General features: G+C 47.0%; 1 protein-coding gene across 2 annotated transcripts in view; it reads left to right on the top strand.

Moving 5' to 3' along the window:
* Nucleotides 1-16,389: 16,389 nt before the first annotated feature.
* PRRG2 (proline rich and Gla domain 2) overlaps nucleotides 16,390-17,400 on the top strand; it is a 44,489-nt gene continuing 43,478 nt past the window's right edge. For both annotated transcript variants that reach the window (XM_063435777.1, XM_063435776.1), the window contains exon 1: nucleotides 16,390-16,817. The gene's annotated coding sequence lies outside the window, so the exon portion shown is untranslated. The remainder of the gene's footprint in view (nucleotides 16,818-17,400) is intronic.

Raw genomic sequence — 17,400 nt, 5'->3', positions numbered from 1 at the left:
CTAATTCCTTCATTTAGTACATGACAGGATCCTTCAGCCATATACATACAACTTGGGTCAGATAGTGCAGGTGAGTGAAGCAGTGAAGACTCACTGTCCAATTCCTGACCCAAGGTCAAGTATATGGCTAAAGGATACGGTCATATTCTAAAGGTAGGGGTGAGTTTTTCTCTCTTTTTTTTTTTCTTTTTTTTTTACATATACTTAATTTAGCAGAGAATCTCCTTTGAAAACTTCATGAAATGATCATTATATTAAAATATAGTGTTGAGGTGACAGTTGTCCTTTAATAAGTATATGGATCACAGAGTTGAGTTATAGAACAGCAGCAGCTAGAAAATCCATGAGTGTAAACCAATGTCCCATGAGATGGTCCACTGATACGTAACCAGTTTTACATGAACATATGTATAGCTTACGTATCCTCACCTTTGTGAAGACAGCACACCTGTAACATTACTTTTGTGATCCGATCTGCTGTTTATTGCAATTATTGGTGCCGGAAGTAGGGGGCAATCCAGATGATGATGATGATCATGGTGATAGCTTGACAAAGACCTTTGTGCAGGCCGAAATGTTGCTCTTTTGTTCCAATAAATCTGCTTTTTGAGAACTTTTGAGTCCCTGGACCTGACTTTCTTTCTGATCTATGATGAAAAGGTAGATCCTCAGATATTTTAAAACTACAGCTTCTATGATGCTTTGTCATTCTAAAGGTATGCAAAGCTTTATAGAAGTTGGAGTTCTAGAACATCACACACCTTTTGGTCACCCCTGATCCATGATATTATTTAATTTGCCCATAATTCGCCGCCGAGACATTGGCCTCACAAATTTATCCAGTTGAATGCATTGGGGATGTATAACTGTAACGAGAATATACCCCTACACGCAGGATCCAGCCAAACAGAAGACAGCACAGAGGAGAGATACGTCTACCGGACCTTAGAGTGGCCGGACTCGACGTAATAGGAGAAGTACAGAGTCAGGAACGATCCGAGGTCAAGGGCACAAAGAGACAGCGTAAACGAGAACTAGCCGGGGTCTGGTACACAGGAATCAGCAAGCCGGCAAACAGTACAGACAAGGATAAAGCGAAAACTACTCGATGAGGTAGTCAATAAGGTCCTCTAAGGCAACAGGAAGCTCCTTAGCTGCTACCTCATCCAATATAGAGTCTGATAAGCCTTCCATGAAGGCAGTAGTTAACCCATTGTTGGTCCAATCTACCTGTGAGGCAAGGGTACAAAACTGAATAGCAAAATCAGCCACAGATCTAGAACCCTGTTTAACTCTCATTAATGCTCTTGCGGCATTCTTAGACCTTTTCATAGTGTCAAAAGTTCTGCGAAAAGCTGTAAGGAAACTGTGAAAGTCATGCACCATAGGTCCATTAGCCTCCCAAATAGGGTTTGCCCATTCAAGTGCTTTGTCGGTAAGTTGGTGCATAAAGAACCCAACTTTAGACCTCTCTGTGGGAAATGAACGTGGATACATCTCAAAATGAAACTCTATTTGGTTAATGAACCCTCTGCAAGTCTTAGAATCCCCTCCATACCTAGGAGGAGGTGTTAAATGGGCCGAAGTAGTAGGCAAAGCGGATACTTCAGGAAGCAGGGGTGTGGGAGGGTTAGGTGCGGTTGCTGGAATGGTTCTAGCTAAGAACGTCTGGAGAGCCTGAGCTATCTGATCCATACGGTGATCCTGCTCTACAAATCTAGCCTCATGGGACGCCATCTGTTGAGCTAAATCTGCGGGGACCATGGCCCTATCGTAATGTAACGAGAATATACCCCTACACACAGGATCCAGCCAAACAGAAGACAGCACAGAGGAGAGATACGTCTACCGGACCTTAGAGGGGAGTCAAGAACGATCCGAGGTCAAGGGCACAAAGAGACAGCGTAAACGAGAACTAGCCGGGGTCTGGTACACAGGAATCAGCAAGCCGGCAAACAGTACAGACAAGGATAAAGCGAAAACTAAGTCAGAATACAAAGCCAAGGTCAAATACGGAGAAACACAACTGAACACAACAAGCACTAAAGGGAACTGTAGCAGAAACCACGATAGGGCAAGGAACTAAGGGAAAAGGGTAAGTATAAGTAGCCTTCAAACTAATGTGATTGGCTCCTGTCACTTCCACACCCCCAAAAGGTAAGTGTATGGGGTGATTGGCATGACAGGAGCCAATGGGAGCCTTTTTGCAATTTAGGCTCCCACTGTCTCTTTAAGAGCGCGCCCGAGACTCGCGGCGTGCTCTTAGCTGCAGGCGGGACACGTGACCGCATCTCGCGGTCACTGCCCGTCTTCCTGTTCGGAGTGTCGGATGAGCCGCGCGCGGCTCGTGCAGCCGCAGGACCGCGGCCGGCCCCCGGATAAGGTAAGTAACGCTACAGTACCCCCCCCCGAGGACACGCCCTCCGGGCGGGCAGGACCAGGCCTGGCAGGAAAACGCGAATGGAAAGAACGCACAAGGCGGGGAGCATGAACAGCATCCGCAGAAATCCAACTGCGCTCCTCAGGCCCATAACCCTTCCAATGTACCAAGTACTGAAGCCGACCCCTAAGGAAACGAGAGTCAAGAACAGCAGACACCTCGAATTCCTCATGACCCTCCACAGAGACAGGAGGGGGAGGGGGAGTATGCCGGGTATAGCGGTTGCGTACGTAAGGCTTCAACAACGAGGTGTGAAAGACATTAGGTATACGCAGATTCTTAGGCAGACCCAAGGCATAAGAAACGGGATTAACCTTATGTATAATGCGATAAGGACCAATGAAGCGGGGAGCCAATTTCATAGAAGGCACCCGGAGGCAAATATTCCGTGTGGAAAGCAAAACCCTGTCCCCCACAACATGGGAAGGAGCCGCTCTGCGATGCCTGTCAGCCTGAGCCTTCTGGCGAGCAGCAGAGTCAACCAAAGAACGCTGAACCTGCTCCCAAGTATTACGCAAGCCAGCCAAATGCTCGGCCAGAACTGGCATGCCCTGTGAGGAGAATGCAGCCGGAAGAACAACGGGATGCTGGCCATAGACGACGTAAAAAGGGCTTTTGCCGGAAGAATCATGAGTGGCGTTATTCCGAGCAAACTCAGCCCAAGGAAGCAGGTCAGACCAATTGTCCTGATGGTGAGACACAAAACAACGGAGGTACTGCTCCAGAGACTGGTTGGCAGGTTCAGCAGCTCCATTAGACTGGGGATGGTAAGCGGAAGAAAACGAGAGAGAAATACCCATTTCTGAACAAAAGGCTTTCCAGAACCTGGAAATAAATTGGCTATCCCTATCGGATACAATAGATACGGGAATACCATGTAACCGAAACACTTCTCTAGCGAAGATAAGAGCCAGTTTCTTGGAAGTGGGCAACTTGCGAAGAGACACAAAGTGAGCCATTTTGGAAAACCGATCTACTATCATTAGGATGACTGTGTTACCATTCGAAGGGGGTAATTCAACAATAAAATCCATTGATAGATTAGACCAAGGTCTCTCGGGAACGGGTAACGGATGCAACAGCCCACAAGGAACTCTACGAGAGGATTTCACACATGCACAAGTAGTACAAGCACTTATATAATCAGTGACATCCTTGTGTAAGGTATCCCACCAAAAATACAGAGAAACAGCTGACACCGTTTTGGATATACCAGGATGTCCAGCAGTCTTAGTATCATGATACAGTGACAGAATATCCCTTCTCTCGGGAACGTCAACGAACAATTTATCGTTAGGCCTCTCGCTAGGTGCCATGCTCTGTTTCGCTTGTATGGCCTGCAAGAGGGACGAGGAAATAGACAATATAGTAGTAGCTATTATCCTGTCTGGGGGGATGACAGGAGTAACATCAATCTCCTGTTTGTCAATAGTTTCAAACTGTCTGGACAGAGCGTCCGCTTTAGTGTTCCGATCACCTGGCCTATAGGTGATTATATAATTAAAATGAGACAAGAACAGTGACCACCTAGCCTGCCTGGAAGACAATCTTTTAGCTTCGCTAAGGTAGGATAGGTTCTTATGATCCGTAAATATGAGGATGGGATCCTTAGTGCCTTCTAACAAATGTCGCCATTCTTTGAGTGCTAAAATGATAGCAAGGAGTTCGCGATTACCCACATCATAATTCTTTTCTGCTTTGGACATTTGTTTAGAAAAGAAACCACAAGGATGCAATGGCTTGTCAGGAGACTCTCTTTGGGATAAGACAGCACCTACGCCTATATCGGAAGCATCCACCTCAAGTATATAGGGCAATGAGGGGACAGGATGCTGTAAAATAGGTGCAGAGGCGAACGTAGTTTTAAGAAAGTCAAAAGCTTGAAGTGCCTCGGTAGACCAGACACGAGTATTGCCTTCCTTTTTTGTCATACGGGTAATAGGTGCTACAATAGACGAAAAACCTTTGATAAAACGTCTATAATAATAAGAGAAACCCAGAAAACGCTGGATGGCTTTCAGACCTTGCGGCAGAGGCCATTCTATGACCGCAGCGAGCTTCCGGGGATCCATACGAAAACCCTTAGCGGAAATCAAATACCCCAAAAACTGGACCTCGGATTGGTCAAATAGACCTTTTTCTAGTTTGCAATAAAGACCATTAGCAAGTAGGGTCTTCAAAACTGTCGTAACATGCCTGTGATGAGTGTGTATGTCTGTAGAATATATTAAAATGTCGTCCAAGTACACAATAACAAATGAGTGAATAAAGTCTCTTAAGACATCGTTGATAAATTCTTGGAATACGGCTGGGGCATTGCAAAGCCCAAATGGCATGACGGTATACTCATAATGACCTGACCTAGTGTTGAAGGCTGTCTTCCATTCGTGGTCCTTTTTTATACGTATTAAATTGTACGCTCCTCTAAGGTCTAGTTTGGTGAATACCGTAGCATGTTTGAGCCTGTCAAACAATTCTGTTATTAATGGTATAGGGTAAGCATTTTTGATGGTGATCTTATTCAGACCTCTATAATCAATACAAGGTCTTAAATCACCTTCTTTCTTCGATACAAAAAAGAACCCCGCTCCAGCCGGAGAAGAGGATCTCCTAATAAATCCCTTGTCTAATGATTCTTTAATATATTCCTCCATGACACGGTTTTCTTGAACCGATAAGGGGTACACCCTGCCCTTTGGAGGTATAGTGCCAGGCAACAAGTCAATAGCACTGTTACAAAAACCGTTACAAAAACCTTATTGCACTGTGTGCCTTTAAATGCTATTTTCGCCTTTCTGACTTATTTGCAGTCGTTGGTATGGTTCAGCACGAATCCTTTGTGTAAACGTATAGGTGGCCGCCATTTCGGGACTTTGCACGTGTTCGCGGCCATCTTACGTACGAACAGCGGTGTTTGCCAGTAATCGTCTGGAACTAAAAACGGAGACGCACACAGGCGAACACCGCTGAGACCTCCAGGATAGCATAACTTCGTGCTGGACCTACCGAACGGCCCACCGTTCGGTAGGACGATTACTCTTCGCATGGGGAGTACAGCGACCCCCAGGATAACTATGGATGGCAATGGGTTCGTGGAGTTTTACCGTACGAACGGAGACCGACCGCAAGGCCTAAACGTGTGGAACTATTTTCGGCCAGAAAGTCTGTGCGGTCGGTCAAAACTTTGAAAACCCCTAACTCCCGAACCGTTCATCCGAACGGGTTGGTTTTCGGATATGTTGCTCCCCTGAACAAGACCTGTACAGCGGTGTAGGATTTAAAGGGGTACCCCCTGGTTTTGGGGTACATCCAGAACTTGGTTAAAAATATGTACTGTATAATTGGGTTAACTGTTTATCTGAGGGGAGGAGATGTGTGGGAGGTACCAAATATGGGATTGGTGATTTTATGCCTCCCCCTGGGAGTATCCTGTTTGCATGTAACCACAATAAAAAGCAGGCTGGGCAGCCCAGTCCTCAGTTCTTACTTGACCCTCAAATCGCTGCTTTGACTCGTTTTGTGGGTAGAAAGGTATCCTAGCTATGCTATAGCTAGTGGGATGATTCTACACTTACAGGACTCGTATGGAATACTATGGAAATCGGCTCTCCCCTCTTCAGCAACTAGGAGTCCAGACGACTAAACGGTCCAGCTCTCAGCTAGCCTAAGGGTAACCGTAACATTTGGTGGCAGCAGTGGGATGATTCTGGATATCCTAGGAGAGGCACGGAACGGATGGAGAGCACCTACACGAAATTGAAACGTACAACCCTGAAAGATTTATTGGAAAGCAGAGGAGGGCACGCCAGCAACCGGCCAAAGAGGGAACTGATCGCAGAATTGACAGAACTGGATCAAAGCTCCACAATGGCGGAAACACCAATCACGGAGGATGATGCAAAGGCAAGAATTGTTCGGGGGAGGCTTCCCTTATACGGGCCAAACCCATCTATAGAACTGATACAGCAATTGATGGTGGAGGCAGACGCGGATTTACAAAAGACCCGAGCCTACAACATTGAAATGGCCAACGCACAGCGCAATGCTGAAGCCCCACAGGTAATCGTTCCTGTTGAAACTGCTGGGAAGCCCAAAATACCCTTTGCGGCATTCCGATCCTTCCTGGAGAGCGAGACAGGAATTGATGAGTACTTGGCAGACTTCGAAAGGCAATGCGCCCTGCACCAGATTCCCACCAGAGAGTGGCCCACGATCTTGTCTGGGAAACTATCCGGGCGAGCCCTGGAAGCTTTTCGTACCTTGGGTGCTGAGGAAGTGACACAGTATGAACGAGTTAAAGAGACTCTGCTAAGACGATACGCGGTAACTCCAGACACGTATCGCCGGCAGTTTCGGGGCACGAAAAAGAAGCCTAACGATACACATATGGAATGGGCGCACCGAATGCGGAGAGCGGTAAATCACTGGATGAACGGAAGTAAAGCTGTGACTGGTGAGGAAATTTTACAATTATTCCTCTTAGAACATTTTTACGATGGCATGGAACAAAAAGGGAGGGAGTGGCTGCGAGACAGGCGACCTTCCACCCTAGAAGAAGCAGCCAAATTAGCTGATGAACACTATGATTCACGTCTTCACGAGTCAACAAACTACCGGGCTCCAGCACGGGTTGAGCCCAGAGAGGTTTACCGTGCACCTCCTCGTACGGAGTTCCGGGCCCCGGTACCCGCCGGGCCCCCCAGACACTCAGGTTCACCCAATAACAATTTTGATCGTTCTAGGCCCACTTGCCACCGATGCAAGCAACCAGGGCATTTCATGGCTAACTGCCCTCTTGGCCCGCACCAGACGCCCAGGAATTACAATTACCCCTCTGGGCCATACCGTCCTGCCCGAGCCCTCTGTGTTAACCAGGAGGCCCCTATGGAGGAATATTTGGGGCCGCTTCACGAGGCAGACCCGGTATATGCGGCTTCGGATAACCGACAGCACCATCGGCAGAAGGTATGGCTCGAAGGGCGATCTACCGAGGGGTTGAGAGACACAGGGGCTACCATAACACTGGTACAGAGTCATTTGGTGCCAGAACACAAGCGGTCAGGGCAGACCGTAGCCGTTAGAGTGGCGGGAGGGGATGTGTACAAAGTTCCGACCGCTAAAGTACATCTTGATTGGGGAGCGGGGAAAGGAGCTGTGAACGTGGGTATAATGGACCATTTACCTGCTGAAGTACTACTGGGCAACGATTTGGGCCCCATGACTTCTGCCTATGCGCCAGCATATAACAACGAAGCGAACCCAGTGACTACCCGAGCACAAGCCCGGACGGACCGAGAACCCTCACCAGTGCGGGAGACCCAGGTAAGACCAACCCCGACTTCTCTTGACCTGTTAGGCCCCATACCCTGGGACACCCCAGTTACTTTCGAGACCGAGTCTAGGACTGACCCGACATTACAAAAATACCGGGAACGAGCAGAGACCGGGGGGAGCGGGGCAGATAACGAAACTTTTCTATGGGAAAAAGGGAAACTATACCGCTTGACAGAGAAAAAGGGACAACGTAGGCGACAGCTGGTAGTACCCCACAAATACCGTTGGGAAATCCTCAAAATAGGACACGACATTCCCTTGGCAGGTCACTTAGCTATAACACGTACGCTACACCGCATTACCCACACATTCTTTTGGCCAGGAGTACACGCTGATGTTAAGAATTACTGTAATACTTGCGATGTATGTCAACGAGTGGGAAGGCGAGGCGATCACCCTAAAGCCCATCTAGTCAATATGCCCATTGTAGAGGAACCCTTTAGCAGGGTTGCTATTGACCTAGTAGGACCACTGGCCACCCCTAGTCCCTCCGGTAAGCGCTACATCCTTACCGTAGTAGACTACGCTACCAGGTACCCCGAGGCAGTCGCCCTATCCAACATCCAAGCGGATACGGTAGCGAATGCCCTAGTACAAGTGTTCTCCCGGGTAGGATTTCCAAAAGAAATTCTATCCGACCGAGGCACCCAATTCACAGCAGAATTGACCCAACAACTCTGGCAGGTTTGCAAAATTAAATCCCTCCTGAGCTCCCCCTATCACCCCCAAACGAACGGACTTTGTGAGAGGTTTAACGGAACCCTCAAACAAATGCTCAAAACGTTCACACAGGAGTACCGAGATTGGGAACGTTTCCTGCCGCATCTCCTATTTGCGTATCGGGAGGTGCCCCAGGAAACGACAGGGTTCTCTCCCTTTGAGTTGCTCTACGGACGAAAGGTACGGGGCCCCCTAAACCTGATCCGGGAGCACTGGGAGGGAGAGACGGAAACGGACGGTGTCCCCATTGTGCCATACGTATTGGAACTCAGAGACCGCATGGAGCAGCTAGCCAAATCAGTGCAGGCTAACCTCCAGTCGGCCCAGAGAAGACAGAAGGTATGGTACGATAGGGGGGCCCGAAGGAGAATCTTTACCGTAGGACAAAAGGTGTTAGTACTTAAGCCGGTGAAGACAGACAAATTACAAGCATCATGGCAGGGCCCATACCAGATCGTAGAAAAAAGGGGCGACACCACTTATGTTATAGCCAGTTGTCACGACAACAACCTTAGGAAGACATTCCATGTAAACATGCTCAAAGAATACTTGGAGCGACCCGAGAACGTGACCGCCGTATGTTGTCCTCCCCAGGAAGACCCCGACAGTCTACCCATTCCCGACTTACTGGAAAAGAGTCCACCCACAGGGGTAGTGACCCAGGTTCAGATAGGAGACCGACTTAGCCCCACTGAAAGGGAGCAGCTCAATACACTCCTCCAGTCCAAGCACCTCACGTTCTCTCAGAAACCAGGGTACACCACCTTAACTACCCATCAGGTCGATACCCCCGGACAAACACCCTTACGCCAACCCCCGTATCGCATCCCCGAGGCAGTTAGAACCGGAATGAAGAAGGAGATAGATGAGATGCTCCAACTCAGGGTGATTGAGCCCTCCGATAGTCCCTGGGCCTCCCCGGTTGTCCTGGTACCCAAGAAAGATGGGACAACCCGGTTCTGTGTAGACTATTGGAGACTCAATGAAAAAACAGTGACAGACGCATACCCTATGCCCAGGGTAGACGAGCTACTTGATCGCATAGCCAGGGGAAATTACCTGACCACTATCGACCTCTGTAAGGGTTACTGGCAGATTCCCCTGGCCCCGGAGGCTATCCCCAAGTCGGCATTCGTCACCCCATTCGGCCTATACCAGTTTAAGGTAATGCCGTTTGGGATGAAGAACGCCCCAGCTACATTCCAGCGCTTGGTGGATAGACTCCTGGATGGCTTCCAGAGTTTTGCCTGTGCATACCTGGACGACATAGCGATTCACAGTGAGTCCTGGGAGGATCACTTGGCTCATGTAGGAATGGTTCTGGATCAGATCCGGGCGGCTGGCCTGACTCTGAAACCAGAAAAATGTCACTTTGGGATGGCCGAGGTACAGTACCTGGGTCATCGGGTGGGGTGCGGAAAACAGCGACCAGAGCCGGCCAAGATAGAAGCTGTTGCCAACTGGCCCACCCCCATCACTAAAACCCAGGTTTTAGCCTTTCTGGGCACGGCAGGGTACTACAGACGATTTGTACCCGACTACAGCACACTTGCCAAACCCCTGACTGACTTGACCAAGAAAAACTTACCTCGACAGGTCCTGTGGTCTCCCCACTGTGAAACGGCTTTCCAGGCCCTCAAAAATGCTTTGGTTAATGCTCCTGTCTTGGCGGCCCCAGCCCTTAATAAACGTTTTATCGTCCATACAGACGCTTCCATGTTCGGGCTGGGAGCCGTCCTTAGCCAAGTAGGTGAAGATGGAGGGGAGCATCCAGTGGCCTACATCAGCCGGAAGCTCCTGCCCCGGGAAGTCAGTTATGCAGCGATCGAAAAGGAGTGTTTGGCCTTGGTATGGGCATTAAAGAAATTGACTCCCTATTTATATGGACAAGAGTTCACTCTGGTCACCGACCATAACCCGTTGGTGTGGCTAAACCGGGTCTCTGGAGATAACGGCAGGTTATTACGTTGGAGCTTATCATTGCAACCCTTCAATTTCACCATTTCCTACCGACCCGGGAAACAGAATGGCAATGCGGACGGGTTGTCCAGACAAACGGACCTCAGCCCAGCATAACCAGCGGTCTGGACAGCCTTAGTCTGCCCCGAAAAGGGGTCAGACGGTGTCTGCCAGAGTGTTCCACAAAAAGGGAGCACTGTTACAAAAAACGTTACAAAAACCTTATTGCACTGTGTGCCTTTAAATGCTATTTTCGCCTTTCTGACTTATTTGCAGTCGTTGGTATGGTTCAGCACGAATCCTTTGTGTAAACGTATAGGTGGCCGCCATTTCGGGACTTTGCACGTGTTCGCGGCCATCTTACGTACGAACAGCGGTGTTTGCCAGCAATCGTCTGGAACTAAAAACGGAGACGCACACAGGCGAACACCGCTGAGACCTCCAGGATAGCATAACTTCGTGCTGGACCTACCGAACGGCCCACCGTTCGGTAGGACGATTACTCTTCGCATGGGGAGTACAGCGACCCCCAGGATAACTATGGATGGCAATGGGTTCGTGGAGTTTTACCGTACGAACGGAGACCGACCGCAAGGCCTAAACGTGTGGAACTATTTTCGGCCAGAAAGTCTGTGCGGTCGGTCAAAACTTTGAAAACCCCTAACTCCCGAACCGTTCATCCGAACGGGTTGGTTTTCGGATATGTTGCTCCCCTGAACAAGACCTGTACAGCGGTGTAGGATTTAAAGGGGTACCCCCTGGTTTTGGGGTACATCCAGAACTTGGTTAAAAATATGTACTGTATAATTGGGTTAACTGTTTATCTGAGGGGAGGAGATGTGTGGGAGGTACCAAATATGTGATTGGTGATTTTATGCCTCCCCCTGGGAGTATCCTGTTTGCATGTAACCACAATAAAAAGCAGGCTGGGCAGCCCAGTCCTCAGTTCTTACTTGACCCTCAAATCGCTGCTTTGACTCGTTTTGTGGGTAGAAAGGTATCCTAGCTATGCTATAGCTAGTGGGATGATTCTACACTTACAGGACTCGTATGGAATACTATGGAAATCGGCTCTCCCCTCTTCAGCAACTAGGAGTCCAGACGACTAAACGGTCCAGCTCTCAGCTAGCCTAAGGGTAACCGTAACAAGCACAATCGTAGGGTCTGTGAGGCGGTAATTTGTCAGCCTCTCTTTTATCAAAGACAGTCTTTAAAGATAAATACTGAGAGGGTATAGCCGTAGACAAAGGAGGAATGGTAGGAACATTAATAGAATTCACAGGCGTGACTTCAATAGTACATGACTCATGGCAGGCTTCACTCCATGATTTTATCTGCCCTGTCTCCCAGTCAAAAATGGGATTGTGGGCACGTAACCATGGATACCCTAACACCAACTGTGAAGAGGGAGAGGTGATGACCTGGAACCGAATGGTTTCATAGTGTAAAACCCCTGTGTACATGTGTAGCGGCGCAGTCTCATGAGTAACAACTGGAGATATCAATGGTCTACCATCTATGGCCTCAACGGCCAAGGGTATCTCCTTCTCCCTGATGGGAATATTGTTTTTCTTTACAAAATCAGAGTCTATAAAATTCTCAGCTGCCCCAGAGTCAACCAGGGCGTATATATTTTCAACTATACAACTCTCTCCCATATGTAAAGAAACGGGGAGAAGCAGTCGGTTAGGAGGCAATGTAGGAGACTTAGAAATCACACCCAAGGCCAGTCCCCTATAAGGTCTTAGGTGCGAGAGTTTTCCGGGAGCAAAGGACACTCCTTTACCATATGGTCTCTCTTACCACAATATAGGCAGAGTCCCTCCCTTCTCCTATGTAATTTTTCATTATCAGAGAGTTTGGCAACCCCTAATTGCATGGGTTCCTCTTCAGATACTTTTACACTTTCCGGTGTATTAACTCTGGGGTGAATAGGTGTAACAAAACGTCTATTTCTGTTCTTGGTATAGAGCCTGTCACGAATCCTATTATCTATATCGATGAGGTAGTCAATAAGGTCCTCTAAGGCAACAGGAAGCTCCTTAGCTGCTACCTCATCCAATATAGAGTCTGATAAGCCTTCCATGAAGGCAGTAGTTAACCCATTGTTGGTCCAATCTACCTGTGAGGCAAGGGTACAAAACTGAATAGCGAAATCAGCCACAGATCTAGATCCCTGTTTAACTCTCATTAATGCTCTTGCGGCATTCTTAGACCTTTTCATAGTGTCAAAAGTTCTGCGAAAAGCTGTAAGGAAACTGTGAAAGTCATGCACCATAGGTCCATTAGCCTCCCAAATAGGGTTTGCCCATTCAAGTGCTTTGTCGGTAAGTTGGTGCATAAAGAACCCAACTTTAGACCTCTCTGTGGGAAATGAACGTGGATACATCTCAAAATGAAACTCTATTTGGTTAATGAACCCTCTGCAAGTCTTAGAATCCCCTCCATACCTAGGAGGAGGTGTTAAATGGGCCGAAGTAGTAGGCAAAGCGGATACTTCAGGAAGCAGGGGTGTGGGAGGGTTAGGTGCGGTTGCTGGAATGGTTCTAGCTAAGAGCGTCTGGAGAGCCTGAGCTATCTGATCCATACGGTGATCCTGCTCTACAAATCTAGCCTCATGGGACGCCATCTGTTGAGCTAAATCTGCGGGGACCATGGCCCTATCGTAATGTAACGAGAATATACCCCTACACGAAGGATCCAGCCAAACAGAAGACAGCACAGAGGAGAGATACGTCTACCGGACCTTAGAGGGGAGTCAGGAACGATCCGAGGTCAAGGGCACAAAGAGACAGCGTAAACGAGAACTAGCCGGGGTCTGGTACACAGGAATCAGCAAGCTGGCAAACAGTACAGACAAGGATAAAGCGAAAACGAAGTCAGAATACAAAGCCAAGGTCAAATACGGAGAAACACAACTGAACACAACAAGCACTAAAGGGAACTGTAGCAGAAACCACGATAGGGCAAGGAGCTAAGGGAAAAGGGTAAGTATAAGTAGCCTTCAAACTAATGTGATTGGCTCCTGTCACTTCCACACCCCCAAAAGGTAAGTGTATGGGGTGATTGGCATGACAGGAGCCAATGGGAGCCTTTTTGCAATTTAGGCTCCCACTGTCTCTTTAAGAGCGCGCCCGAGACTCGCGGCGCGCTCTTAACTGCAGGCGGGACACGTGACCGCATCTCGCGGTCACTGCCCGTCTTCCTGTTCGGAGTGTCGGATGAGCCGCGCGCGGCTCGTGCAGCCGCAGGACCGCGGCCGGCCCCCGGATAAGGTAAGTAACGCTACAATAACGCATGCACTCTGCTAATCAAATGCTTCACATACAGAAGCACTGAATCCAAAGCTTATCTAAGAGAAATATTAAGGGCATACGGTGTGATGCTGGGCATGGTTACACTTTACCTACGATTTTCAAAGGTCTTAAAGAAGAAGAGTCTTGGTGGCTGTCAGTCTGACCGTCATTGGTTATGGACAAGTGCAAACAATGTTGCTGCTCAGAAACTGAAATGTTTTACATTGTCTGAAAAGCTGGATAGCATCTCATCTGGAACATAAAACTGCACTGTAACACATAGTACACACATAATGCTTGCTTTGTATGTATTTATTATAGAATTCCATTGCAATAAAACAGTCGCACTATTGGGTCTCCAATTACATTGAGTTGAGTAGTGAGGGCAGCCTAGTCTAGTCCAGTCGTTTTGAGTTCATACTTTACAGCTAAATCTTGACACGTCAAGTGTTGAAATGATTGATGCCACTTGTTCCAAACCTGACACTGCGTCTGACTCCAATTACTGGGCACGCTTGGACCTGCTTGGACCTGCTTTGAAGCTTAGTCTCACTGGCCACTAGCAGAGCATTGGTCGCACAAGGGCTCCGTGTGTTATAAGTAATGGTTCAATTTGCTCATCTACAACTGCAAAGAGGATCAAATCTCCAGATGGCTTCATAGATCCAGTTTAGTTCACCATTACCAATGCGCAAAGTAAAGTTAATGATTAGGGAGGGCGTAGATTGGCATCAGGTTTGACGAGGGAGGTGACATGGATGAGGGATGACTAGGGAGGAAGAAAGTTGGCACAGCTGGAATATGACTAGGGAGAGAGGAAGGTGGCATGGCTTAGATATGACTAGCGAGTGTAGAAGGTGGCACAGCTGGGATATGACTAGGGAGGGAGGAGGGTGTCACAGCTGGCATATGACTAGGGAGGGAGGAAGGTGGCATGGTGGAAATATCACTAGGGAGGAAGAAAGGTGGCATTGCTGAGATATAAATAGGGAGAGAAGAAGGTGGCACAGCTGGAATATGACTAGGGAGAGATGAAGGTGGCACGGCGAGGATACGACTAGCGAGTGTAGAAGGTTGCACAGCTTGGATATGACTAGGGAGGGTGGCAGAGCTATGATATACTAGGGAAAGAGGGAGGTGGCAGGGCTGGGATATGACTAGCGAGTGTAAAAGGTGGCACAGCTGGGATATAACTATGGTGGGGAAAGGTGGCATGTCTGGGATATGACTAGGGAGGGAGGAAGGTGGCACGCCTAGGATATGACTAGGGAGGGAGGAAGATGGCATGGCTGGGATATGACTAGGGAGGGAGGAGGGTGGCATGGCGGGGATATGTCTAGGGAGGGAGGAAGGTGGCACGGCTCAGATGTGTCTATAGAATGAGGAAGGTAGGACAGCTGGGAAGGGTAGAAGGAGGCATTGCTGTGGAAGGACAATGCAAATATGGAGCACAACCTTGGTGGGACGAGAGAGGTATGGATCATGGGAAGGGGCTATGGCTGCGGAGGGAGGCATATTGACAAGACTAAAGAGAGAAGGAAAACAAGAGAGACATTTGGGGCAAGTTTAATGTTATATTTTCCCATTTGTTAACTACATTCCCATGATGTTCAGCTACTGCTTGGGCTGGCTGAGAGTAATATGATTAGTATACATCTTCTGTCTTATATTATACTGTCCATAGACTGCATTTCCCTAGGAGACTGTGCACTTTAATCCTCACAATGCTCAGCCAGCCCTAAAAGAATATAACCGAATTAATTACATGAATGCATGTCAAATGGCCATGACTCATCTCATGGCTGTTTGGGATAATGGGAAACGTAGTTAAAAACATCTGACTTCAATTCTCACAATGCTCAGCGACCCCTAAAAGAATATTGCGTAATCAATTACATGAATTGATTTTTTTTTTATATATATATTGTGTATAAATATTGTTTTTGTATTTTATTGTACCCTCTTGTATCAATGCAATGTTATGTGGACCCAGGACATACTTAGAAACTAGAGAAATCTCAATGTACCTTTCCTGGTAAAATATTTTATAAATAAATTAATGCCTGGCTCGTCTCATGGCTGTCTGAGGATAATGGGAAATGTATCTGACTTCCATTCTCACAATGCTCAGCCAGCCCTAAAAGAATATTGCATAACCAGTTACATGAATGCCTGTCAAATGGTCATGGCTAATCTCATGGCTGTCTGAGGATAATGGGAAATGTAGTTAAAAAAAAACATATCTGAGTTTCCAAGCTATACCATCGCTACAATGGGTGAATTATAAGTGCACCTTAAAAGAGGAGATCCTGTTACCTTTCTATAAGGAGTCCCATATCTGTTTCCTATTAAGCCTCCAGCTTCCCTTATTATGATCCCACTGGCTTTACACAAAGCTCCCTTCACTGTGCAGGATAGATTTTCATCCTTGCTTTTAGCTATAAAGAAGTTGCAGGGGGAATTTTTTAGGAATGCAGAGTTCTCTGTTTGCTGATGCCTGGGGCCCTTTGCACATACATAGTTCTACCTGTTTCTCAGCTAGCAGCCAGCCATGTGACCTGCTCTACACACCTCCCCTTGCTATACCAGCTACCTGAGTCTGTTAGCTGGACTTCTTATCAGGGCTGTGCTGTCACAGAGGGAGAGAGAGGGGGAGGGCAAACTCACAGGAAAAGGAAGGATCAGGCTGGATCAGGTGCAGTCCTGGCTTTTAGAGACAGAGCTCTGCAAAAGACAAGCCAGAAAGGAATCCTCTGTAACAACAACTGCAGCCAGAGGAGGGGACAACTCACTGTCCTTAACAATTCCCAATGAATTATTTTCCAGGTTACAGAATCATCAGAGTTCCTTAAAGCAACACACCCAGTCAACTCTCCCTCCCTGGTACAAGCTGGACATGTGCATGGGGAATTCAAACTGATTTCTTTTCCTCATTTGCATTTTTTTTATCCTTCTATTTTTTTTAGCACTGAAAACATTTGTTTAATCACGTTTGATTTCCTGTTGATCACAAAGCAATCTGGAGGTCTGCCTTCCCACCAGAGTTAATCTATTGATGTTAGAGACAGGTAAGTCACTCTATGTCTTTTAATGACCAGATGTTACTTTGTGTCTGTTATGTTTAGTGTGTGTTTTTTTTTTGTTTGTTTGTTTTTTTTTTTTTCATTTTCTTTTTGCCCTTCTTCACAGTTGCAATGTAACTTAAATCAGATCTGTGAGTGCAGATGACACATTTTTTCCTAAAGCGTTTTACAATAATCCACCCACTTCCACAGCTATGTATCAACACAAAATAAATCCTGTGTTTTCTAATCCCAAGAATATATCATTACTTTTTATTGCCATTTTTTATTTTTTATTGGTCCACTGTTTTGAAGTAGATTTGTCAAAGCACAAACCACTCCAAGCATTTTAACCCTTTCCTATTAATCTTCCCATCAATTCTACAAAAATAAATACAATTTAAAAAAAAAGTTATTACAGAACCTTCTCATTTTTTATTTTTGGCCGATATTAGGGTTAATAGTAATTTTAGGTTCTGAAAACTCAGATCTTCCATTTTATTAAACTTTGTAACTTGTTGACTTTTATTTTTATATATATATATATATATATATTTTTTTTTTTCTAATTTGAAGTTCCTGACATCTA

The sequence above is a fragment of the Pelobates fuscus genome, chromosome 11, assembly GCF_036172605.1.
Source record: "Pelobates fuscus isolate aPelFus1 chromosome 11, aPelFus1.pri, whole genome shotgun sequence".
In the NCBI taxonomy this organism is placed as follows: Eukaryota; Metazoa; Chordata; class Amphibia; order Anura; family Pelobatidae; genus Pelobates; species Pelobates fuscus.
Note: the sequence above shows the minus strand (reverse complement) of the source record. Positions and strands in the feature narration are given on the sequence as shown.